Source organism: Dermacentor albipictus, chromosome 7 (assembly GCF_038994185.2).
Source record: "Dermacentor albipictus isolate Rhodes 1998 colony chromosome 7, USDA_Dalb.pri_finalv2, whole genome shotgun sequence".
Classification (NCBI taxonomy): domain Eukaryota; kingdom Metazoa; phylum Arthropoda; class Arachnida; order Ixodida; family Ixodidae; genus Dermacentor; species Dermacentor albipictus.
In genome coordinates this window covers 5,747,335-5,772,989 of record NC_091827.1, presented here as the reverse complement: position 1 = coordinate 5,772,989, position 25,655 = coordinate 5,747,335, and the positions used below count along the sequence as shown (strand labels likewise).

Genomic DNA, 25,655 nt, shown 5'->3' with positions numbered 1-25,655 from the left:
ACAATATTAAGTGGGTGTGAACGGCGCGTGGCACGCCCAGTGGGATGACTGAAGGAAATCGGGGCATCAATGCAACTTTGACCGTGTACAATCTTGTGTAGCAAAGTGATACGTTCAAGTGTGCGTCGATGAGCCAAGGGTTCTATTGATAATGCGCCTGCGTGAGATGAGGGAGAAAAGTTGCGGTCATATCGGCTAAAAATGAACCGTATTGCTTTCTTTTGTATAGCTTCAAGCTTACTAATGTCAAGTGCAGTGTATGGTGCCCAAACCACTGAGGCGTACTCTAGTAATGGTCTGACGAGGCATTTATAAGCTGTTAATTTGCAGTCCTTAGTTGAGCATTTGAGGGTTCGCTTTAAATATCCCAGTTTCCTAAGTGCCCTAGCGCAAATTGTTTCGATATGAAGATGCCATTTTAAGTTTTGAGTGAAGGTAACTCCAAGATATTTGAAGGTATTCACAGAATTTAGGTAGTGCCCATTGCAGCTATAACTGAAATTGAACGGCTGCTTTTTATTAGTGAAAGTCATTTGTACAGTTTTTTGGTAATTAATACTCATTTGCCACGCATTGCTCCAACCACAAAAGGACGAAAATACATTGTTGAGAACCTCTTGATCTTGTCTGTTAGTTACTGTGGTATAGAGCACGCAGTCGTCGGCGTACAATCGCAGTTTCACTGGTGTGTCCCTAATGACCTGTGTGACATCGTTAATATAAATGATGAACAGCAGGGGCCCAAGGACTGAGCCCTGTCGTACCCCGGAAGTGACTGTGGCCGACGATGACTGCGCGTGATTAAAAGTAACATACTGAGATCTTAAATGTAGCCAATCAGCTATCCAGCCAAGTATTTTATCATCGTTAATAATTTTACTGAGCCTAAGAAGAAGTTGTCTGTGGCACACCATATCAAACGCTTTGCTATAATCTGTACATATAATCTGTTACTGCAATTTTTTTATACTTTCCTTCGTCCTCTGCGCTCTTTTCGTTATTTTTTTCTTCCTTTCCAAGGTGCCGTTTGTTGAGATGACGTTCTTCGCTTCTTCGTTTAGCAGTAGTAACCCGCGATTAGTCTACGTTTCACGCTCGTTAACGTCTGGTTAGGAGAAAGACTTGATGCTGATCGAAATTGTTCTCGTTTATGTGGCTTTCCTGTGCGCATGCTGTGGAGAAGCAGACAGTAAACGACGATTTATTCTTAAGTTATTCATTCGTGCGATAATTGTTCTTTCAAGCCAAACGCGAAACACATCCGAAAGAGCAACTCATTTATGTAAGATCGAAAGATGTAAGAGAAAACAGTGCCAAAATATTTGCGATGCAGAGTACGTGAACTAGCCACAATTCCTTTTTGTTCATTGTTTGTGTTCAGCTTGTGTGTTTGTGTGCTCGTATATGTGCGCGCTTGTGCTTGTATGTTTTTGTGTGCACGGGCGTATGCGCACACGCACCTTCTCGCTCCCCGTATTCTACAAACTTGTCTCAAATTTTAAAGGGTGTGAGTTTGAGTCAGCTCGGCTGTGCTTGCGCTATTCTATCACTTTCTTTCTTTTCTTATTTTTTCTTCTTTCTTCTTCTTTTTTTGTGGGCTCAACATGAGCTTATGTGCACAATATATATGAATAGAACTTGGGAAAAAATAGCAAATTCGAATAAAAACCACCGAACGGAGTAAATAGAAATAGCTACGCCGGTGATGTTCACGAATGCGCGTGCCCACGTGGTATGCGGCGAAGCCAAGCTCGGTTTACATTCACTCGTCCCCACACATTTGTTGGGCTTGTTTACAATGCACCCTTTTCGGTATGCGTGGCTGCCTTTCAGGACCTGCAGGCCTACTCAAAAATAAAATAAACAGCTACGTTATGGAATTCTCGGTCACTTCCTTTCTTTTTCTTTTATGGAGGGTCGGTTTTCTCCGTAGTGATGTCTGTTGATTTGTTTGTTGGCCACCGGCGACTTGGTTGTGTCGAGCTAGCTCTGTCCTATACTGTTCCTGCAGGAGACCGCGGTCCCTTTGCTCATCTCTTAGCTTTATTTGTTTATATTATTTATTTTGTTTGGAAGCAAAGAAATAACACGCTCCGTTCGAACCCGGCGGATTCGGTCCCTGGTCGTGGCCACTGCCATGCACATGCACGTGCTGACAAAAAATGTAGAATGCTGACGCCATTTCTTATTTGCTTTGGAAACCGTGGAAGTGTTTGAATTTCGAAAACGCGTTGCTGTCTTCGGCTTTGGTTTCTCTCGCGCTTCGACTGCTCACCCTCAGATCATCAATTCACCAACCGCTCAGCGAAAGAAGGGCTGCGAGTAAACAAACCACGTTTTCGTCCATTTTCATGCTAAAGTCGAACGTGAAATACCTACAAAAGACCAACTCATTTCGATCAAAGCCATAAGATGCGAGACGAACCAGCGCCAAAATCTTTACAAAATAGAATAGGTCAACTAGCTACACATATTTGTTCTTTTCTTTCGTCATTTCCTTGCGGTCTATCTTGCCACTATCCTCCTTCGCATCGGAGTGTGCACGAGAAATATGCACGCCTGTTTCTCGGCGCAGTTGTATTAGTCGTGTTTGCCTTGTCCGCGTTGTCTGTGAGCTTGTGCTTTGTGAATACGCCGCGTATTGTGTTTGTTGGATGCGCTTTTTCTTTGTTTTTATTCTGTTTTCATACCACGCAGCGCTTGACGCTTCAGAGAACGTGTAGCCGGTCCATATAGATAGGCCTATTACACGGTTTGGTCACCCGGGTCTTCCCCCCAAAAATGGCGCTCTGTCTGTAAACAACACCGCTCACGCCCCTTAAAAGTGGTTGCAGCTGACTCCGGAGCGAGTGATTCCTCGCCTTCTCTCGTTCTCGCTTTTTTTCGTCATTTTGCTTTCATCTTTTCTTTTTGACACATTCCGTTCGTCTTTCTTGCGTTCTCTCGTCGTCTGCTGTGAACAGCACCCGCAGCAGACGCCGGTCGCATGCTTGCATGCATTTGTAGATCGTCTGCTCGCCGTCTGATTTCCTTCTGGGTTGTTTGTTTGTTTGTTTTCCTTCGGCATCATCTAAACACGAACACGCGCATGTGCGCACACACGAACACAGCCACACTTCGAATGGCTGCATGAAAGCATCCCAGTGCCCCGAAAGGGAAGACGGAGGGTGGCGCTGTACGGGAAGTTCCTTGTCCAGGGAACAATATCAGCCGTGGCGGCGGGATGGTAATTCGTCGCGGTACTTGTCCCTGCGTATCGAAGGCGGCGCGCATTGTGTGCGACAACCCAGTAGAGTGCCCCTCTGGTAGGTTGCCTTCAGTGAACAAGGACAGCCGTTGCTGGTGACGTGCGTTTCGCGGCCCTCTCGTCCATTCCCTGTTTGTGGGGTTGTTCGAACCGCTTGTTCGATGCTGCTGTTGATTTGGGCCTCGGTGTTTCTGCGCTTGGCAGCAGTCGTCTACCGCCATTGCTTCGCTTTTTACTTTCACTGAATAGCTAAATGGTCCGCTCTTGCTTCCGTATTTCTTATTTACTCACTATTCATGCGTCGAGACCACTGTCCTACTGCGGATTGTCGTTTTATGGCTGGAGTATGCCAAAGGTTCGTTTATAATATGTTACAAACCGGAAAATGAACGATTTAGCCCACTATGTGTGGCTGCTTCTCACTGTGAGGGACACAGAGGTTATAGTGGTGATAGATGTATAGTATCGTGCTCAGTATGAGTTACAACGCGTTAACGCTTTATTACGGGCTTCGCGTTTTGGCTCATACTGAGCGAGGTGGTATGGTATATTGACCGTGGCAATGAGCATATGCACACACCAGTCTAGGGTCACAAGTTAGCTTGCTTTGGCTCACTTAGTTGTAGCGCGTAGCGTTGCGTTATTCCACCACCTTTCTCCACCTTTTATTCCTTTACCCTTTTCCCCAGCACAGGGTAGCCATCCGGTACTTACACTGGCTAACCTTCCTGTCTTAATTCCCCTTTTGTCTCTCTCTCTCTATCTGGCGGAAAAACTGCCAACAATAGGGTTATAAATAAGATAATGAAATATTTATAATGCTAAGCGACTCCTGGGCAGTTTTTTTAATAGAAATGTTGACATCCAATGAAGAAAATATCTCGCTTTTTTAAGGCTGCAAATTTATGTTCGCATAGTCACCCGGTCAGGAATCATTTCATAATTATCAATGTATAACTCGCCTGTCGTTGCCGGTGTCTTCGTGGCAATCGTTTGCGATCGCCTTCTTTCCACATATATTGTTAGCTGGTGCGATGTGTTCTAAACACTTCTAAGGAACTCTGGTACTGCTGCTTGTCATTGCTATGGTAAACATTTGCCCCGGTACAGAAGCGTCTCACAGGCTTAGAGTCTGTTTTAACGTGTGATCCTATATGTTAACAATATATTGAGCAAGGACAAGCTGTTTCTCAGACAGCTGGCGCATATTGACCTGCTATAAAGTGTAGAATGCCGTAAGAACATGCGGTTTTCTTCTATATGTTCAGGCCCCTGGCTACTTAACTGACTACAACAAACTTCAGCTTGTAGTAAGCCTTGTGTAGTGTGCATGATTGTTCGTGTGCCCCGTTAAGCTTTTTCGGACGAATCGATCGGATTCACAATGTTACGGCTCGCGAAACGTGGGCACTGTTGCCCGTCCATTCGCCGATTCCTTGTCTACGCTTCGCAGTCGCCGCCTGCAAAGTGAAATACGCGGAGTAAATTTCGTTACCCTCGTTAGCATCAATTGGTCGAACGCGTGAGTAAGCCGAGAGTGGCGGGAACGACAATCGATCTGCGGCAGCGTGGCGCCGGGGAGTAGGGGCTCCGCTGCGCACTGACCACTGCCCTCTTCACCACGGCGCACCAAAGCCAAGTGGCGAAGCACAACGCAGAGGGGCTGCTCTGGTCAGTGCGTTGCCTAGATGAGGACCGCTGGGTGATAATGGGCGAGACGGGAGGTGTTCGCATCAGTATGGGCGAAAGGTGGAAAGCGATGTGTGAGGAGTATTTCAGGCGTGGATTGTACTGGGATGAGAGAGGAAGGTTCGAGCAGCGAAGCGCGTGGGTAGAGAAAGTGCTAACAATGAGGGTGGCGGACAGGCCGAAGGGAATGAAGTTAATCAAAAATGGTGGACGGCCGATGGGCAGGCTTTTTGCTTCCAGGCCAGGTTGGAGCAGCGGAAAGAGGGTAGGGAGGGGAGGGTGAGGATTCGTCGCCCACGCTGTAAACTTGAAGTGCCCCTGTCTCGCTCTGGTCAACGGGACCCCTGGGGCACTCGCCAGCTTGTCCGGTCAGGCAGCATCCGTCTTGGGGTCGGGGGTGGGGGTCAGGCGAGTCATCTGTGCCCTTTTTGCTTCGGCGTTATTTCCTCAGTGTTAGCGTAAAGGTGATCCTGGGTGTGCGTACTTCGGTGGTTGGGAAAGGTATCAAATTGGCCAGTCCGTGATAGAAAAATGACTCTGAAACTACCCTAGAACATTCTCAGACACTTTGCTGTCTGACAGGCGTCCATTATCTGTGAAGATACGGTCTATATATATATATATATATATATATATATATATATATATATATATATATATACTCTTTTTTTACGGCCCTTTAAAGGAATTGCAGCGCTGATTATTATGCTTCATTGATTCAGCGAAATTGGCTGTGGAGCAGTTAGTCGCAACTCATATACATACAAGTTTTTACTCCTCGTGAGCTACTCAAACCACCATTATCAAGTCTGCGGTCATCTACATCGCGAAAGGCTTGGTGATCACCAGTTAAGTTTGCTTAAACGTATGCCATTATCAATGAAGTCATCTGAGCTTGCAGCTGCTTTTCATCGTCATTCTCATTCGTTGCGCATCTTTTCGTGAAAGATCTGCAAGCGCAAACGAGAACTCTGAAAGGGTTCACGCGTGCCCTAGCGGACAGTGGCATTTTATCCGATTATTGACTCGTATTGTTTATTTTCCCGTGTTCTATATTCATGTACTGACTTGTCCATTTATCCATTCATACGTATGCACCTTCGAATATGTATCACTCTTTCAATTCTTTGTCATTACTGTAGTCAATGTACAAGTGTCTAACGCCGCCTACATTTGTGATTGCTATTTATTTTGTTTTTACCATTCTTTTTTTCAGCTGTTTGTTTTCTCTGACTAAACACTTAACTGCTCATTGTACAAAGTGTTTTATTCACGCCCATTACATTGCTAATTGATTCAAATGCGCCAACGTAAAGTGATCATCAATGTCTATACGCGTGTGTAATTTTAGTTGCTCATTCCCACGTGCCGTTATATTATTGTATACTCGTTTGATAATCAACTGTGGAAAACCCGGCGATGACAGTTGCCTACATTCTCAATATCGTCAAATAAATAAATAAATAAATAAATAAATAAATAAATAAATAAATAAATAAATAAATAAATAAATAAATAAATAAAGCGTCGCAGTACTAACTAAGCCAAACTACTATACGGCTGCACCCAGAGAGATTTCGAATTTTGATGACATTTTGACATTTCTGTGGCGTGAACAGGCATCGTGCGTGTTGCGCATTTATGAAACCCTCTCTACCTAGCGTTGCGTTCCTCTAAAGTGCCCCCTCTTCTCCTTCTTGCAGGTGAGTTGCTTTCGGCGCCAGGGCCAGCCCGCCATGTCGGTGCCGTGCCTTCGGGGCGCCGTGGCCCGGCCAAGTCGCGTTCGGCCCGTGGCCCCTGCTCCTCCGCTGGGAGTCGCGAGTTTGCGGTGCTGTGCCGCTCTAGACGTGCGTCGCTCTGCTCCGGACGATTGTGTGTGCGCGCGCGGTGTGTTTCGATGAGACGCGCGGGACGCTCTTCGCACAAAGGGCAGTTTCGGCAGCCAGTGTCAGGTGAGTGCGATCGGCGCGTTTTGTTCGGGGATTGTGCTCCTCTGCGTACGCACGGCGGCGACGACGACGATCCGCCCGTGGCTGTGGGACCACCGGTGACGACTGCGGGAAACGGAGCGTAATCGCAACTGTAGTTGTGTCTGCAACTGCAGGTTTATCAGTAGTTCTACACGGTCCGCCAATGTGAAAAGGAACGCCAGGGCCGCTATTTTGTAGCGATGCCTTATGCCTTATTCTATGCTATTCTTATCATCCACCACACACGGCCGCCTGATCCCGTTGATAATGTGGGCAGACCGTCGCTCTGACCACTGGCCAAGCGCGAAAAGCCTGAAAAAGCATAGAATTGGAAAAGGCATCGCTAGAAAATGCCGGCCCAGATTTGCGTTCAAAGCAGGTAAAGTTGCGTGTTCGCTCGATAAAGATCAAATTGCATTCCTGAAGAGGATCCTTCAAAATGAGGACTATACTTTCGCAAACAATTCGTAAGTAATGTTCTGGCTTGCGTTTCTGAAATGTTATTTTATTTATTTATTTCACAATACTGTCAATCCCTGTCAATCTGATCTGTGTTTGAACACAGATCAAATAGTCTTCATTCTCTTTTTCATATTTCTACATAAAGTAGCTCTTGGTATATGCCAGTACACCTGTACACCTGTAACTCTACGTGTACGTGCAACCATACGCGTAAACGTACCTGAATCTGTACCAGCACTAGTGAAGTGTAACTGTACCACTGGTGTAATTACTGGTACATTGCAACTGTACCAGTGGCAACATCTGTAGCTGTACCTGAAGAGACAAAACGTAATAGCAAGGTTATTTTTGGCTCTAGGTAAACTGTACATGAAGTACAGTTGACTTAGGTAAATGTCATAGCCCCAGCGAACGTCATCTATCTGCAGACTTATAGACATGTGTCTGTGTGTGTGAGTTGCACTTGTCAACTTAGTGCGCCTAGTATGTCAACTAGCGCCTTATAACAATCAGCCATGTCACCATGACAGGCTGCCATAAACTCTGCCTTTTTGGTTTGCAGACACACACGGATAATTCTGCTCTCACTAGTTGTGTTGTGGAACTGACGAACATGTGACACTGTTTTGCTAAACACAATTTTACAGGGCCTCGAGGTGCATCTGGAGCTTTGATGCTTGTATCAATGGCATCATTTGCACTAACACCTGTAATATAGCTCATATTCTGAAATAACTGGCCGTTGAAACACGACTTTGCATTGTTCACAGAATTATTCTTTCCATAAGGTGCTCGGGTGAACTCATTAGTGCGAATTTATTCGCATCTCTTATGAACTCGCAGCACTGCTCGACCTCGCGTCTCGACCTGCCGTCATTGTTGAAAGCGCAGACCTTGCTTTTGCTGGCTTTCGCGTGAGATTTGAGATTCGACGCTTTTCGCAAGGACACGTGTATATTCTATAGCTTGCGTCAGTTGAATGAAAATTAACTGCCCCAATTTCGTGCTGCTGCTTTCACCCTGCTCAATTTATTTGTCTCTATTTAAGCCGCACTAAGACGGCAGTCGACGTTGTTACTGATAACTTTCCAAATACCTCAGCGGATGACCAGATTCCTTTTCGGGAAGTCGCGAAGTTGACGCTGCATGGCATCGCTGATCACGTGAAGCGAGCGCTGCTTCAGTGGCCAAAATATCGAACGGAGATGGGTTTTTGGTCGTGTGTAGTTTCGACAGCGATTCACTTTTTCCTGAACGTGCTTAATCTGTGGTTTCGCATGAATACGAAACGAACTGTGAACTCTGAAGGGTTCTCTCGGGTTTCTCTCACACGCAACCTCCTCCACATCCTGTTTCTCTCTACATCTCTCTGTGCGACGACAAGGTATTCTCGTGCTGCAGGCGGTTGAAAAAAGTTGGATACGTCGAAGGATTTCCTCCTCAATTTTGAAAAGGTCATGGTGGCTTACCTCCGAAAAAAGAAAGAGAAGAAAACAAGGTGTGTATATGTTAAAAACAAAACCGAGAGCATAATTTGACAGGGAACGGACGATAGATGTAATAGGAGTCGACGAAAAGTAGCGATGTGCGGTAAGGCGACGGGAGGACCTGGACAAAAAAATATGAAACATGAGCCGCGCGTGCCACGGGAAACTTGAAAACGTAAGCGAACGAGAGACCGAAAAAGAAAAGGAGGCACCGAAAAGGCCAGCAAGTGGCGGTGCGACGTATATAGTGAGCGTGGAGGCATAAAAAGGCCGCAGACGCCTCGGGGAGCTTTTCGCCGGTCGTTCCGGGATATAAGGGGGGAGGGTTTGGGTGTAGGGTCCGGCGACGGGGGGTTGCCGTCGTGGCCGGAAAATGAAGTTGTACTGGCAGGGGCCCGCGTCGCAGGTCGCGTGTAGCCCACAGCGGTGCGTATAAACCCAGGGTGGTCCGCCGCGCGTAGCAGGGAGGACCAGCGCGCTGCGCGGTGCTGAGCGCTCCCGTCTCATTCTTCTGCGCCTTCAGTCTCTCTCTCTCTCTCTGCGTGGTGTGTTACGCTTTGGCCGCCCGTTCTAAAGTCTGTCTTGCTGTTTTATTTGATGCTCCTTCTCATCACTCTGAATAAAGAAAGCAAGAAAAAACGAGGAAAAACAAAGAAGCTCGCGAGTTGTCCGTTTGTCTTATGACGTGTGCGGACAGAGCAACATCTACAATGACGTTGCAGATTTCAAAAATAAAGTGGCTTGGGCGGGGAGGGGGGGGGGGGGGAGGAGCGGGTAGAGAGCTGTTGCTGCGGACACCGCAGCATCTGCAGTGACGCTGCACTTTTGGAAACAAAAATAAGCCGGAGGTGATATGAGGGGTTGAGGTGGAGATGTGTGAGTCGGCCGTAAGAAGAAAAAATTACACTTTGTGAAAAATTTTACAAGGGAGTCGCACAGTTTTCCTTCCGTTCTTCTTTTTTTTTCTTCCTTTTATGCTCCCAGGTTCAAACCACTATCACCCCCGTTTTTTCGCGCTCACATGTTTCAAAATCACGTTCATTTCTCTTTCATTCTTTTTTTTTTCTTTTCGGCCAGCTTATCTATCATTTTCGTTGATACGGGTTCGGTGGTGTGAAATCTTTTCGAAATGCTGGTTGATGACGCATACGGGCTCCCGGACAGGTGCTTTCTTTTGCGGTTACAGTCTTATTTCAGGCGAATATAAATAGAGCGGCGGATATTGTTCTCACAGCAGTGCATCCATCCTCTCGCTTTATTGACACGCGTGTACGTTTGTTTGGAGCCGCGGTACTTCATTGGGGCGCAGCAGTGTCCTTGAGTCATGTCAGACGTACAATTGCAGGCGTCTGTTATTTACAAACGTGGAGGCGTGTGCGTATAAAGCACAGGACCCATAGCTGCAGAATACTCGTTTCATTAGGTTAATGTGGCTTCACACGTGCGAGAGGGACGTATTAGAAACCGCGAGTGTCAGTAAGAATACGATGAATGAAAGCTGGGCAAGTTGGTTCGGAGTCGTGGTGCGTAAAAGCCGGCGTGGAAACAGTTATCTCTCGCGAATGTCCGCGCTTGTCCATGATTGACGGGTTGGACCTGCTTTCCCTTGAGCATGCACAGATAAGTTTTGTGTCTTTCTCATTTTTCGGCTACTGTGCGACCTTTCAATGGATAGTTGACGTGTGCGTCGTCGTTCGCCGTCTACTTGTGTCCGTATATTTGCACTGTCCTGCGTTTCCGTATCGTGAAGGGCAGTATATAATGTGAAGAAAAACATACGTGCAGTACACACAATAGGCCAACGCAAAGAGTGTTCAGCCTTAACAGGAAGCTTTAGCTCTGGCCCAACTCCGATGCAGCATATTCAAACACATGTAAAACGCAAAAAAAGCTTTCCTGAGATAACCACTGGACCGATTTTAATGAAATGTATTGCATTTGAGAGACAAAGTTAAATTCTAGTGGCTGTTGGAAGCGGCATATTGATTTAGAGCATGAATTTTCTGAAAATAATTTTCAAAAACGTGACAGTTTGAAAAAAATAGTCGCGCGAAGTTTATAAATTAATAGCTCTCCATCGCGAACAGATATCGCAGTTCTGTAAGCGTAATCCATTAGATTGTTCAAAGCGGACAAATTCGATATGTCAATTTATATCTTACGTGAATTTGTTGCGTTGTGTACAAGGGTTCTGCAAAATATGTATTTCCATATTACTGATTTTTTTTAGATTCAGGTGTAATATATCATTTTTGTGCGCTTTAGATGTACTGTCAGATGCAATTCACAGAATTGTGATATCGTTTTTTCTTGCTGAGCTTGATAGTTTTATAGTTTGAACGCTTGGTAGTATCGTTTTCCAAGAATTTGCTATTTTTGGCGATTTGTAATAAAAATTGACAGTATAAATAAAAAATTTGAAACGAACAGTCACTAGATTCTACGTTTTTCTTTTAAATGCAACAAAGCTCGTCAAATTTGGTGCAGTGGTTGGCGAGAAAAGCGAATTCTCTTTTTACATGTATTTACATAGGAGCACCCGATCTAAAGCTTCCTGTTAACAAATACGGTGACTTCTCTCCTTAACAAAAAAAAAAAAAATGGGGGGGGGGGTTGGAGAAAAAGTGTAACTCGACACAGCGGGCATGCAGCATGACATCGCAAAGATTAAGTTAAGCGAGGTAATTGGAGTGTGCTTGGCTGTATATTTAATGTCCTCAATGGCGCTCAGGGCGTTAACAGTGGTTGTGTACTAACCCAGAGTCGGCACAGTGCATTTGGCTTAATTTCTTGAGCATCGTTGCTTTTGCGTGTGGGCTCAAGTTTGCCGCGGCAGTCGCGGATAGCGTGTCAACGTCCACATGCCACTTAAACTCACCTACCCGTCACTTATGCACGGCGCTTTATTGCGGGTTGGGCTTTCAGTCGTGGCGGCCGCCTGTCAGTAGAGGCGCAATGCAAAAACGTTCGGGCCCAACTCCGATGTGCCTATTCGGGGTGTCTACCAACCGGAACAACCGGCAATTCTCCGGGATTTTGAATAGTCTGGAAACACTCAGGGAAAACTCAGGGTATTTGTGCTTCTATCAGGGAAAATTAGCTGTAATTTTATCGAAGGGGAACGAAAGTCGCGGTAATTCTGACTCTAGTAACAGAGAAGGTTCATAATATTCTTTTGACGCTGTGTCGTCGGCTGGAGGAGTTGCCAGTGCACAGTCAACGACTGACTTTCCGGACTCCTGATAATTCGGACGGCTTCGTGGCAAGACCGCGTATCCCATTGAGTCAATGTATAAGAAAGTCGAAATTTCGGTCGCGAGAATCCTTCGCTGTCCGATTTTCCGGACTTTTTCCCGTGGCCGCAGGTCCGAAACGACATTAATCAAGCCACCACTGCCGCCGTTTTCATTACCCCGCCGCCTCGAACCGCAGCTCCCGCACGCAGATCCGCTGGCAGCCGTAGACACCACCGCGGTAAACGCTACGCCTAGCTTCTTCGACGTTCGCTATTAAACTTCTCGCCGTTTGGTGCTGTGTTTTCTCATTGAAAGAATTCGCCGCTGTCAGCAATGGCACCGACTCCGCCTTTGTGGTCCTCACGATTGGCTTTGAAGCTCGGAAAGCAAGGCGCGTTGCATATGCCGGTTTCCGAAAGCCATGTTCGCCTCAACACAGTTGTGTCTCGTGGTGCAGCATATGCCAAAGTATTGCGGTGAACCATAACAATCGTGGGAAGGGCAATTGTCACGGGACATTGTATGTATTCTTTAATTATAGATGCGGCCACCCGCTATCTCCTGTAACAGTACGAACACCGTTGTGCCTGTAGGTGTACTGGTATGTTTTTTAGGGTGTGCCTGTGGCGATTTGAGCTCTTAAGGGCAGTAAAAGACATGCAGTCATTTTTTTCGAACTGCACGATTTTTCGGACGTTTTCGGGACCCCAGGGAGTTCGAAAAAATCGGACGTTGACTCTACAACTGACCAAGAGGATGCTTCAAATGGTCCCTAGGGCGAAGGCGTGGTGGAAGGAGGACGAGAACAAAATGCATTGATGAATGAACGGAAAAGGGAGTGTGCCGCCACTTTTTCAAGGAGCTTGAGCTCAAAATACAAAGCGTTGTCTGACGCCGCGATGCAGGTGTTCCTGATCTAGACCAAAGTAAACTTTTTAAAGCAATGAAATGCAATACTGAGGTGTTGTGTGCGGGCTGAAAGTATATCATCTCACTTCTGACAAAGTTCGGACCTCGTACCAACGATCAAAAATAACGTACAGTGCGAAGGACAAGGACAGCGATAGACGACATACACAGCGCTGACTTCCAACAATATTTTATTGCGTCGCCACATCGTGTGTATATATACAAGAAGAGGCATGCGCAGAAAATGTACGGCAGTCACATGGGGTGTTCTAACAGCAAGTCATTGAACTAAGAACATGGTCACCTGAAAAAATAAAAAATTAAGCATTACGATTTCTATCTGTTTAGATACGCGACTTCACCAGGGGTCAGCGCGATTGAGGGCGCTTTCTAGATCTCATTGCTAACAAACGTGTGCTGGTGCTTCGAACCGAGAAGTAAGAAGCCACTCTTGCCCTTTAACTCCGCACACTCAAAACTCGTTAAACGAGGTATTATAAAGTATGTCTCGTTAACAGCCTCAATAAATCGTGCCCACACAAGGTGCAACATAGTCTTGCTGCTCAGGTTGATCGCCTTTCTTGGGTTGGTTACCCTTGGCCTTTATTTCAGCCATAGCGGAACAGCTTCTGAGGCGCACAAAACGTGATGATCCCGCTCAATCAGGTAACCAGTGGGCTGAAAGACGCAGGTTTGCAGTGCTGCCATATGTGCATGATGTATCCCATAAGCTAAAGAAAATTGGGCAGCGTACAGGAATCACAGTCGTTTTTTCAGCCCCGGAAAAATTGGCAAGGCTCTGTAAGCGTGTAAACGCGCCTAAATCGCATCAGAGTTGTTGTTCTGTCGGGTACGGAAAACGGTTTGCGACGTGCACAACTAATGTAGTCTACAGAATTCTCCTGTCCTGCGGCAGTAAATATGTAGGACAGATGGGCAGGTGCTTAAACGATCGACTAAGAGAGCATTGTAACAACGTCCGCAGCACTGTACAAGGCCACTTGGGCATCCATTGCTGGGACTGCGGCTGCGTGCCATTCTTTTAAGATACGCAAGCTTTAGCGAGACACTGCTCACAGCTCACACGGGAAATCGTGGAAGCTGATTTCATCAGAAAACTTGGTAGTATTTGCGTTAGTGCGCCCTCAATCGCGCTGACCCCTGGTGAAGTCGCGTATCTAAACAGATAGAAATCGTAATGCTTAATTTTTTATTTTTTCAGGTGACCATGTTCTTAGTTCAATGACTTGCTGTTAGAACACCCCATGTGACTGCCGTACATTTTCTGCGCATGCCTCTTCTTGTATATATACACACGATGTGGCGACGCAATAAAATATTGTTGGAAGTCAGCGCTGTGTATGTCGTCTATCGCTGTCCTTGTCCTTCGCGCTGTACGTTATTTTTGATCATGAATTACCAACTAGCCCAAGCAACCACCCCGTACCAACGAGCTTGCTAGCAGTTCATAGAAATAGCTCGTATCCCCTTCAGTCATGGTGTCCACCTTTGGGACGCGAACATGTTTTTTGACATTCTTGTGGAGTGATACAAAGGAATAGAGCATAAAAATTAAGCTTAGCGTAAATTGAACATTTTGCTAACCTACCGTTTTACTTCTCAGTGATATGTATCGTTGCAGTGTACCGCTTTAGTGAAGGCACTACCGTGTTTTACGTGACGTTTGAAACTAGGCATCTCGGTAGCAACCTCGAAATATAGACTTTTTTCTTTGTTGAAATGCTTGAGGGCAAAGAATAACTTGTGCTTGTAATTCAGCGGGGGGTCTTACCCCCGTATTCAGAAATACATCTTAATTTGAAGCCCACGCTTGACATGATTTAAACGACGTCTGTCGTCAACGCACGAAAAGAAATGCAATGAGCGTCTTCGCCGCGTTCACACCAGGCGTCATTTATATCAAGTCAAGCATGAGCTTCAAGTGAAGTTGCATTTCTGAATCGTAGGTAAGTCCTTTTTATGAAGAAACGTGGCATGATTGACTTTACAATATTCAAATATTTAGTTGCTATGTAATTATAATGACTCATCATAAAATGTTCGCAGAGTCATTCTACCACCTCGATTTTTCAAGCACAATCTGTTTTTCACACATGTATTGTCAGTCGGTCAGAATTCGCGACTGAAGGGGATATTCGAAAATATGTTTCTGTATGCATCTCCTTTTAATTCGTATTTGAGAATGTTGGACTCGATTTGCAACAAGTTTTACCATTTTTCAAATATATTTTATGCGCTGTGCATTTTACTACCCCTCCCTTCCGATTTCTTTTTGAGTAAAATAAATGCTACTCCTTACTATTCAAACTAGATAAAGTCGGGTTTTTCTTTATTCCTTAGCATGTTTTCTACAGAGTGACATGGGCGACATGGTGTCAGCTTGTCTTGACATAAAACACAGTTCTGTGTGACTCAGGAAATTTTGTAAAGGCACTCAGGAAAAACGTGGAAAACTCAGGAAATTTGGGAATGTCAACTTGGTAGACACACTGGCCTATTCAAATACATGCAAAACGCAGAAACGCTTATCTGAGACAAACACTGGGCCGATTTTAATTAGGTTTGTTGTATTTCAGACAGAAAGTTAAATTCTAGTGACTGTTGGAAACGGAATATTGATTTAAGACCTGAAAGTTTAAAAGGAATATTGAAAAATTTGGTACATTAAAAAAATTTCGAAGTGCGAAGTTTACAAATTTGTAGCTCTGCACGAAGAACATATATCGCAGTTCTGTAAGCTGCATCCGTTAGAGTACCCAAAGCGGACACATTTATTGTATCAATTTATGCCTTGCGTGAATTTGTTACATTGTTTAAAAGGGCTTTGCAAAAGTTTTCGTCATATTAGTGGTCTATTTGAGAGCCATGTGTAATATATAATTTTTTTTCCGCTTTGGATGTTACGTTAGGCGCAATTTACAGAATTGTGATATTATTAGTCATTGCTGAGTTACATAGTTGTAAACTTGACGGTCTTGCTTTCTGAAAATGTCATTTTTAGCAATTTCCAATTAAATGTTGATGGTCTTAAACAAAAATTCGCAACCAACATTCACTAAATTTTAACTTCTTCTTTTAAATGCAATAAGCGTCATCAAATTTGGCGCAGCGTTTGCAGAGAAAAAAAGATTTAGCCTTTCCAATGTATTTAGATAGGAGCCCTGGGCCACACCTTCCTCGTAAGGATACCCAGGTAGTCAGCATTGTAAAGGTTCTACAAATACGAGATAAGTGCACCTGTTTGTTCTTCGTTGTTCCTCAGTGAAACATCCGCGGTCTTAATCTTCGTATTTTTCATGGCAGCCGTTGGTCATTGGTGATCGTCAGCGAATTCGGAGCCAATGGCGTCTATTACAGCTCCGGCGTGGTTTACAAACGGTTAAACCAATCTATTCAAATTATTCAGTGTAGTGCCGACAGTAAAGGATAATAATATAATATTTGGGGTTTTTACGTGCCAAAACCACTTTCTGATTATGAGGCACGCCGTAGTGGAGGACTCCGGAAATTTTGACCACCTGGGGTTCTTTAACGTGCACCTAAATCTAAGTACACGGGTGTTTTCGCATTTCGCCCCCATCGAAATGCGGCCTCCGTGGCCGGGATTCGATCCCGCGACCTCGTGCTCAGCAGCCCAACACCATAGCCACTGAGCAACCACGGCGGGTGACAGTAAAGGAGAAAGCGATTCCTACATGATTGTCTTTGTCTTTGAGATTGCTTCCGACTTATAACAAGACTGCCTCGGCGTCTGGAAGCGTTGCTTTCGTTATTTGCTCTTCAGAAGCATCCAACGTGGCGGCACACTTTGTGCAGTGCGCAGTTTACGGCGACAGACAAGAAGAGAAAGGCGAAATCTTGACGTGTCGCGGTCTGCTCTTACGGTCAACCACAAGGAAACCTTGAGCTTTAGCACTTGGGTGTAATAATAATATATGGGGTTTTACGTGCCAAAACCACTTTCTGATTATGAGGCACGCCGTAGTGGGGGACTCCGGAAATTTTGACCACCTGGGGTTCTTTAACGTGCACCTAAATCTAAGTACACGGGTGTTTTCGCATTTCGCCCCCATCGAAATGCGGCCACCGTGGCCGGGATTCGATCCCGCGACCTCGTGCTCAGCAGCCTAACACCATAGCCACTGAGCAACCACGGCGGGTGCACTTGGGTGTCGATGAAACGCTGCAGATGCGAGGGCCAGTCCCGCAGGAGGAGAAACGTTTGTAGAATTGTCAACATCTTCGATTTTGATAACCAGAGTTTTCCTATTTCTGACAGAATTCATGCGTCACTAACCAACCTAACCTGTAACCTACGGCCTAACAAATAGATAGCGCCTAAGAAATGAGCAGTGTCCACCCGAGCAAGAACTAATATAGCGTGCGATTAAATGCTATCGAAGAGAGAATTGTCCGCACCTCTCGTTGTCCGGTTCCATCCCGACCAGATTCGGCGTTCTCAAGAACCACGGCGGTGGGACCCATCTCCGCGGCGCCGCAACCAGCGGGTCCCCACTTTGTGCTCCTTTCCTTGTGCGCTTAGCAGCTGCCCTCATGTCCACTACCGCTCCAGGGAGTAAATAAGTAAATATCACGATCCATTAAAAATGAGAAGAAAAGAGGCGCACGGTCGACTCTGCTTTCACCCCTCCGTGGGTGACAGGGGTGTGTAAATCTCGGTTAAAGGAAAAGAAATGGCCGTTGACAGGTCTGTTTCAAGCCCATCAGCTACGTCCAAAGTGACTTATGGTTTTTGAGCAGCGTGCTGCTGCGTCCTTTCCGAGTGCAGTGTTCTACGAGACCGGCTCCCGGCTTTTGTGCTATGATCTGTTGGCTCGGCATCGAAGAATTGTTTTTGCCTCTTGGGCTCTCTTCGCAGAATCTTTTTTTAGAGTTTAGTGCGTACAGCAGGCGATGCTGCTTTCTTTAAAATGGCACTACAGAGGAACAGTAAGTTAAGCTGCGTTACTAAGTTATGCTTCTGTAGTTACAAAGAGGGTCATTTCACTGCTGGATTTGTGAGCCACAAAAGACGTGAGAGAGAGAGAAAGAGAGAGAAAGAGACAAGGAAGGCAGGGATGTTAACCCGTCAAGAGTCCGGTTGGCTAAAAGTAAAATGGTTGGCGACCCACACCGCATAGTTACCGCACCAGCTCGCCGTCACCTCAATTGATTTTGCCAGCGTTTCGTCGGGTCTAGATAATTGTTTATTGTTAAAGTGGGACTGCCGTGGAATTCCGAAGGAAACTTTTTCTAGCAAGTTTCGAAAACATTTCTTGCGCCAAGAAAGAAGAAATGTAGTATGTAAGCGCTCTAGTTGATTGACATCCGTTACTTGTATCTTTAAGCGCAATGAAAGAGACGTGAAACGGAGAAGCGCTTGCTGTGGTTGTCCTGCGCTTGTCACGTCGTCCCTTCGTTTCCCGTCTTTTTCGTTGCGCTAAAGTGTACAGGTGACGAGAAAAAAAATTGAAGGCCTTTACGCTGCCATGACGCATCGCCGCTTGGTTTTCGACGAGAAATTCCTGGGGGTGGAGCCTGGCATTCATTTTCTCCATCTATGATCAACACCTTTATCCCGAGTGAATGGATATATCGTTTTGAATTAGTTTTGAAGAGAGAATGAAGATAGAGAAACAATAAATTGCCCGTATAAACTGGGTTAATATTGCTGTGTGGCCGTAAAACTGCACCTTTGATTTCTTCACCATTTCGTACACTAAAGATTAGCCTCTTATTCGTTGAATTTATTTATTACCTGTAGAAAGATATTTGAATTACATGCAAAGACACCTTGTTCTTGTTTTGCTCATCGTCTTGAATTTCCATGTCCTGCCTTGCCTCTGTTTTCCATGCAAAGATACCTGTAAGTCAGGTTAGAAACACCCTAAATTTGTATTTACACCACTCACATCTCAATGGTGAAATTCGTTTGACTTCGAAGATGAACTGCTTGTATCTTATGACAGCCTATTAAAGAATTAGTGAAGAGATGAATGCAATGAATTCATTTGAATGGATGCAGCCGCGCGCGAGTCTTAGCCTCGTTGAAATTTCCGGGGAGAACAGTGCTTTCTGTGCGAAGGATGGTGAAGTGCCGAATTGTTTTTTGTTGGATGACTAACTGCACATGACGTGGCTCTCTCTCACTTAGCTTCCAGTTTACTTTCAAGAACTGAGAACGAAAATTTCACAAAATGAAAGAAAGAAAAAGAAAAAGAGGCTAGAGGACTGTTTTAGTTATTCTATGGTAAACGTGTTTCTCGTAACAAAGCCTCTCGTTCTCAATGCCACTCCACGCGCAAGTTCCACCAATCAACTCTTATCTCTTCGTTAACCGAAGCGTCCTCGAAGAATACCCGGAACCCGGCAAAAGCTTGCGACCGCCGAGATGATTTCCCACGATGCTCTATACGCGTCTATCTTCTTCGCCTCGCATTTTCTCGCCTCTGCTGGACGGTCTATTATTGTTTCTTCTTTCTATGTCTTCCAGCGTTTCGGATTTGAGCCTGGCAACCGACCGAAGGCCCAGCCATCTTTCCCGGTCGGTCGTGATGCGAACTTCACGGGAGCGCACGCGCTTTCGGTCATTCGCCACTTTCTCTCTTTTCTTCCTTTCGCTTTTCTCGTTCGCAGTGCTATGTCGTTCTCTGTTTGTCTCGTCTCTCATTGGAGCACTTATTATTCCCGTCCATGGTTCTTGAACGGCCAGTCACGTCTCTGGCGCCTTGCCGCACTCACGATTGCTTTCGCCATTGCCCGCTCTCCCTCTTCGTCTTTCCCTGCTCCCTTTATCTTCCTCTTTGTCTCTTCTCTGCTTCCTTGTTTTTCTCGCGACTCTAACTCGCGACAACGCTTCTAGAAGCCGACGGAGAGCTAAGAAAGACAAAGAAAGTCCTGTGCCATTTGAAAGGGGAAGAACATTGGTCCAGCTTCGTCAGGCAAAAACAGACGACTACGAAGCGCGTAAAACAAGTGAAGTAACGAAACAAAAACTCAGAGGTATGGGGGGGGGGAGAGAGAGAGCAGACGTGGGGGAAAATAAGTCACGTCCCTTTTCTATTTCCGCTTCCGGGCCGGGTAAGAAGGACGGGACAAGGTGGCAGCAGGCCGACCGGCTGCCCGGCCGTGGGGGAGACCTCAGAGAGGCGCGTGCCAAGCGCAGAGAAAGCGCGAAAGAGGACAGCCGTCGCCTTTCGGAGTAACCCGCCAACTCTCCTTCCCTCCTTATTTAGGAAAAAGTGGAGAGATAGAGAGTTATCCCGAGAAGGTATTCCCTCTCGAACTGTTCGTCCCTCTCCCGTCACTATACGAGGCGCCTCGTCAACTCGTTTCCTCCCAGCGGAGTTGCCAAGTACGGCAGCAGTTTAGTAGTGGCGCTTGCTCGCTCGTAAGGGGGGAGATTGTTGAAGGGGGCGAGGAGGTGGCGGCGAAGGGGGTGGCAACATTGGGCTTGGCACAGGCGGTCGAAGCCGCGGCTCGTTCCGCCTTATTATCACCTGATTTGGAAGCGCCCGCGCCGGGCAAATTTACCGGTCGGGTTGTTTTGCTGCCTGGTACGCTTCGACCCCGCACCCTTGGAGCTCTCCACTTGGTTCGGTACAGCGCACCATGCTCACGCTCGCTCAACGCCTTGAGCGTGGAGAGGCGTCGAGCGCTGCTCCTTCCTCGACGCTGGATGAAAGAGAGCTCCTCGAAGCGCCAAGTTGGGAAGTTTGAGAGCTTGGCAGGAGATGTTAGCAGTTAGCGACAATATAAAAATCTGTGCATTCCGTTCGGCACACAGAAAAGGCCGAGCCGGAATTGTAGTGGGCATGATTTGGAGAATAAATGTTGAAATCCAGCTGCCTGCGGCAGAGCACTAAAATGGAAAACTCTCGGTGTTTACCAGAAAAGCAAACTTCTGGTTTGGAATGCAGCAGCCACCATTAAATAGGGGTAATTCGCTTGAACTACCCCCGAGGCTAGCACCCCCAGCTGGCATCGTGAAGACAGCTTATACAATTCCGAAGCCACTCGTTGACTTTAATAAGACTAAATCTGATAAAAGTATGTTGTACTAGCCGACGTTATTCTTTCTAGCTGTAAACGTATTTCTCTTATCGTATTGCTTCCTTATCTCCTGTGTTATAGTGTCTCGTTCTCTGTTTCCTTTTAGCCAAGTTGAATGTCAGATTACTGCCAGATTCATTCATGTTGCTGTTAGATACTCCGCCATGATCACCTCATTTATATGACGTTGTCTCCTTTTCATTTACTCGTTTCTTGGCGATGAAATAAACCGTGACACTTCCGTGATTTTTGCGAACGAGTATAGGCGTGCGCACTTTTGCCTAGAGCTCTAGAGTGGTTGGCTCCGAGACGAAGAAAGCGGTATCTTTGCGTTGCTGCTTGGTTTAAGACGAAATCGATGGTTGTGAGCGACTGTAGTCACCAGGACACGCAAGTCCCGCAAGTCTCGCGCTGCTAAGCCTAGGAAATGCTTTGGTGTTGTTCTACATTTGCTTTCAAGTGTGGCGCTCGTGTGCCTTAGGGGCACATGTATACAGCCACTGGTTTCGTAAGCCACGGCACAACCGAGAGAGGTTTTCTTGGGCGTGGACAAAAAAAGAATTACCGAAAGTGCATACAGGGCCAACTCTTGTAGAGCATGGGCTACAGCCTTACTGCACGCAACTGTTAGGATACAGTGCGCGTCTTCCTTCCCGATTCTCCGGGAATGGGAAGCAACGGTTCGGGAGAGTTTCCTACGACCCTGTGCGGGGAATGGTAGGGAAAGGTGTAAAGACGAGTTAACGCTGCACGGGAAGCCAATGAGTAGACGGGGAAATATAACGAAATGCGCGAAGAGGACATGCTAAGCGCTGATGTTGACTAACGCTTCCCCACGCAACGCTAGCCTCCGAAAGCTTTACTTTCCCTAGATTATTGTACCTGAAGTTTGCTGCAACCTATAAGATGCCTGCATTAAGCCGATAGGAGAGGCTGACTGGAATTCAGCTAGCATTAGGTAATATTCAAACAGGATTAAGTGGATAAAGTGGAAGCGTGGGCGAGTTGGGGATTTAATATCGACATAACTGCACAGAGAAGGAAACGAGGATAAAAGAAAGGGCACAACACAGGCGCTGTAATAGTAGTGATTGAGTTGAGTATTAGTTTAGTCAGTGATATCAAAATCACCGTAGTATTGATATTGAATAAATCGGTTCTGCTACTGCAACTACTACTACCGATTATTACAGGAGCAGTTGAGTAGTTAACTGGAGCAGTTGAGTAGTTAACTGCTCCTGTAAACTGATTCATCAAACAGATGTGCTAGCTGTTATAATGGCGGCGCGTGCTTTCAACCAAGCTACGCATTGCAATGCACACGTCACACCCGCCTTGCTAGAACAAGCCTAATGAGAAAGGTCACAGTGGGCTTTCCCTGTTCAGCAGAAAGCGCCCCACTTCCTCTCCTAAAGCAGGATCTAACTTCCTTCTTTCTTTCGAGGGAGAGGGGGCTTAGCACCTCCACTAACATCCCCACCCTTGGGTTCAGCCAGATCTCGTTTCCGGGTCACCGGAAGCTGGTAGCATGGGGAGAACTCTCCCCAATTCGGTGGCCCGTTATTATTTCTGAACCCCTTTGGGGACCCAATCCCCCGCCACCGTCGTGTCCCCCCCCTCCCCCCCCCCCTCGACTAGCGTACGTCTGTGATGTACGTCGGTGGCATGTTTCCTTTTCGAGCTGCTGGCACTTCCAAAGCGCACACGCTGCTGTTATAGGTAGAGAGAGTCGGCCCGGCTGTTCTGTGCTGCGTGGCGCTGATTTGGGCTATTCTTTCTACTCACGTCCTTGCGTAGCCCAGCAGGGGTGCTATTGTTAGACGAATCTCAGCACCCCCCCACCTTTTCCGCTCGCCCGTTCGCTCAACCCCATTCTTGTCACATGGGGGTAATAACAGATATTGCCGCTCCGTTGTCGTTGTGGAAATTTTCTGTTTTTTTTATTGCTGATTGAAGGGTGGCGTTCGCGTTTTCGCGAGGTGTGCTGCAAAGGAATCTGAAAACAGGTGGCCGTAATTTTTTAAGGCCCTTTACGTGTTATGTTTTGCATTGCTTCGGACAAATGGGTCCTTTGAAATTTATTTCTAGGCATAGCACAGACAGGAATATCAAGTAGGAGCGGTTTTCGTTTAGTTTCAGCGTTATCGAATAGAATGGTACAGAAGAACGTAAAAGTTAAACTGAAGTTAGTTGAAATGTACTGAGCGACAAAGTGGGCGACGGTGTCTGTGTCTAGCGGTTGCATATTGCTTGGCATTATAGATATGTCTTGTTGCATAATTAATGATTCTTTATGAGTGTGCTAAATAATATTAGCTGGAAATAAGTATTTTTTTTTACTTTTTCCATTGGAAGGCGTGCGCAAGGTAGCGCGGACTCGCTTCCAGCACTCTGTTTATCTTTCAAACTGAACACACATCGTGAAACTTAGCGCTTAACAAACGTGGACAAAGAAAGATACATGAGGAGGAGCGCTTTCTAACAACGGGTTTTATTTTTGGTGAACATCAGACTTAAAATATCATGCAGATCTGCGCCACATCTCAAGATTCCATCTAAGGTGCACACAGCGATCACGTGAATTGTCTGGAAAATTATAATTACGGGGAAAGTAGCTACGCCTCTTTAACATAGCAATGGATGGGTGACTCACACAATCTTTTCGCTGTGAAATGTAAAAAGCTTCCACTATTTCCCTCGATGTTTTATTACAATGCTTGAGCAGGATGGCTGTGTTGGCAAAGCTGGATGTATACGCGCACGCGTAACAATGCATGGCCAAATGTGTGCGAGGGCGTCCCTTTAAACTAGACAACTAGAAACAAAAAGTTGGCCGCAAGATGGTCGCCATCACGCTTACAGTACTGTTTAAGCTGACTGCCGCGTGTAAACAACGGGTTAAAGTGTAAAGACAGGGGGGCAGAAGCTCGACCGCTCGTGCTTTATTTCCGCTTCCAGCGTTACGTCCGCCATTTTGTATGGATCAGACGTGGTGCGTGGCGAAGCTCACTTACGGAATTTCGCAGATCGTCTATATGGCTAGCGATGAGGAAAACTCCCATAAAACCTTTGTTGCCAGACCCAGGAATCTCGCTTGTCACACTAATGTATCTGTAGAGAGATAGGTAATATTGTTACGGGGAGATTATATTTAGTAGATTTAGTTGCACAGATTCAGAAACACTGAACAGACGGCACAAATGGCGATATATTGGAGGGGATAAAGTGCGTTCAACGACAACAACAACAACAAAGAAAAGAAAGAAAGAGCATGTGATGGGTAGGGCCTTTACGTGGTATTTTCGTACCTGCAAAATAGCTGAGATGAACTTTTACGATATCGCTACATATGCTAGATGGAGCGTTTGAAGCGCGTGATCGTCCAAACCGCACGCGGTTCTCAATGTCTTCACAGCGAATGCAAGATGGGTGAGGTAGTAGAAGAGATTCAGATTCGAACGAAAACAAATAATAAAGGCACCGGAAAACGGCACAATGAAGGCAAGAGCTCGGTCGTATGTCTGTTCGGCCTTTGACATTCGTACTGCTATTTGCTTTTTTCTTTTTCTGTGCCATCTTTTTTTCATCACGAAGTCTTTTGCCGCCTCATTACTTGAGACATCGCTCAATGAGACTCATAATGACATTAACGAACGCACCGCACAGGCATAAAAAAAAGAAAGAAACGAAAAGCGAGAGTCGTTTTGCTCCAATCGGGATGCTTTTATCGCCTCGGCACAAACACACACCACTGCTGGCGCGCACGTCTCGCCTGAGAGATCCGAAAAACAAGAGGCGGCGATCCCCGGGCCACCTCAAAACCCCCTCTTCCTTTGCACCCCTTCTCTCCTTCAGAACTCCGGGTCTGCACTCCGGGGCGTGTCCCGGGCGAAACACGCAAGACTCCCCAAGAACGGCGAATGGGTGGATCCCCAGGCACCCCTTTCTCTCGGCTAACTTGCCTCTCTCTTCCGCTATTCCTCTCACGAACGCGCTGCGCGCGTCCAACGCGGCCACTCTTGCCGCAAGCACGCTCTCTCTCTGTGCCCTGTGACGTCAGCGACTCGGAGGCCGGGACGTGAGCCACGGGCCAAGAATACCAAAGGGGGGCCGCGGCCGGAGGAGCACGCCCCAAGTCCTTCGTCCGCCGCATGGGGTCTCGCCCACTGCCTGGCTTCTCGGGTAGTAATAGGGACGCGAGGAGGAACAGTGGGAAAGGGCTGCGGGGAAAGAAGGTTGGGGGAATTGAGGTAGGAGAGGAGGACCAAGAGGCGCCGCGGACCGAGAGGGAAGGGCGCCGCCGGACCGTAGGCTTTCCCGCATCGCGCTGGAGTCGAGCGGCGCAGCAGCGTGCGCGCGCGTGATCGCTGCGGGGAGGAAGCAGGTCGCGCCGCCTCGCTCGGATTAGCCGCGTGCGCCGCGCTTTCGTGGCAAGGAAAGGCAGCCCCGCGCCGCCGCTCGCTTGGAGTCTCAGCTCACGTCGGCCGTTCGTGCAGCAGCAGCCGCCGCCGTGAAGGCCTCACCGCCGGACGGGACGGACGTGGTTCGCGGCGCCGAGTACCTTCTTCTCTTCTCTCCGCTG

The 25,655-nt window shown here is 46.7% G+C and overlaps 1 protein-coding gene across 5 annotated transcripts in view; it reads left to right on the top strand.

Moving 5' to 3' along the window:
• Nucleotides 1-25,655, top strand: part of trh (PAS domain-containing protein trachealess) — a 602,053-nt gene that overhangs the window by 469,721 nt on the left and 106,677 nt on the right. Inside the window, exon 2 of one of the 5 annotated variants that reach the window (XM_065449875.2) lies at nucleotides 6,640-6,888. The exons of the other annotated variants lie outside the window; for them this stretch is intronic. The gene's annotated coding sequence lies outside the window, so the exon portion shown is untranslated. The remainder of the gene's footprint in view (nucleotides 1-6,639; nucleotides 6,889-25,655) is intronic. 5 annotated transcript variants of the gene reach the window in all.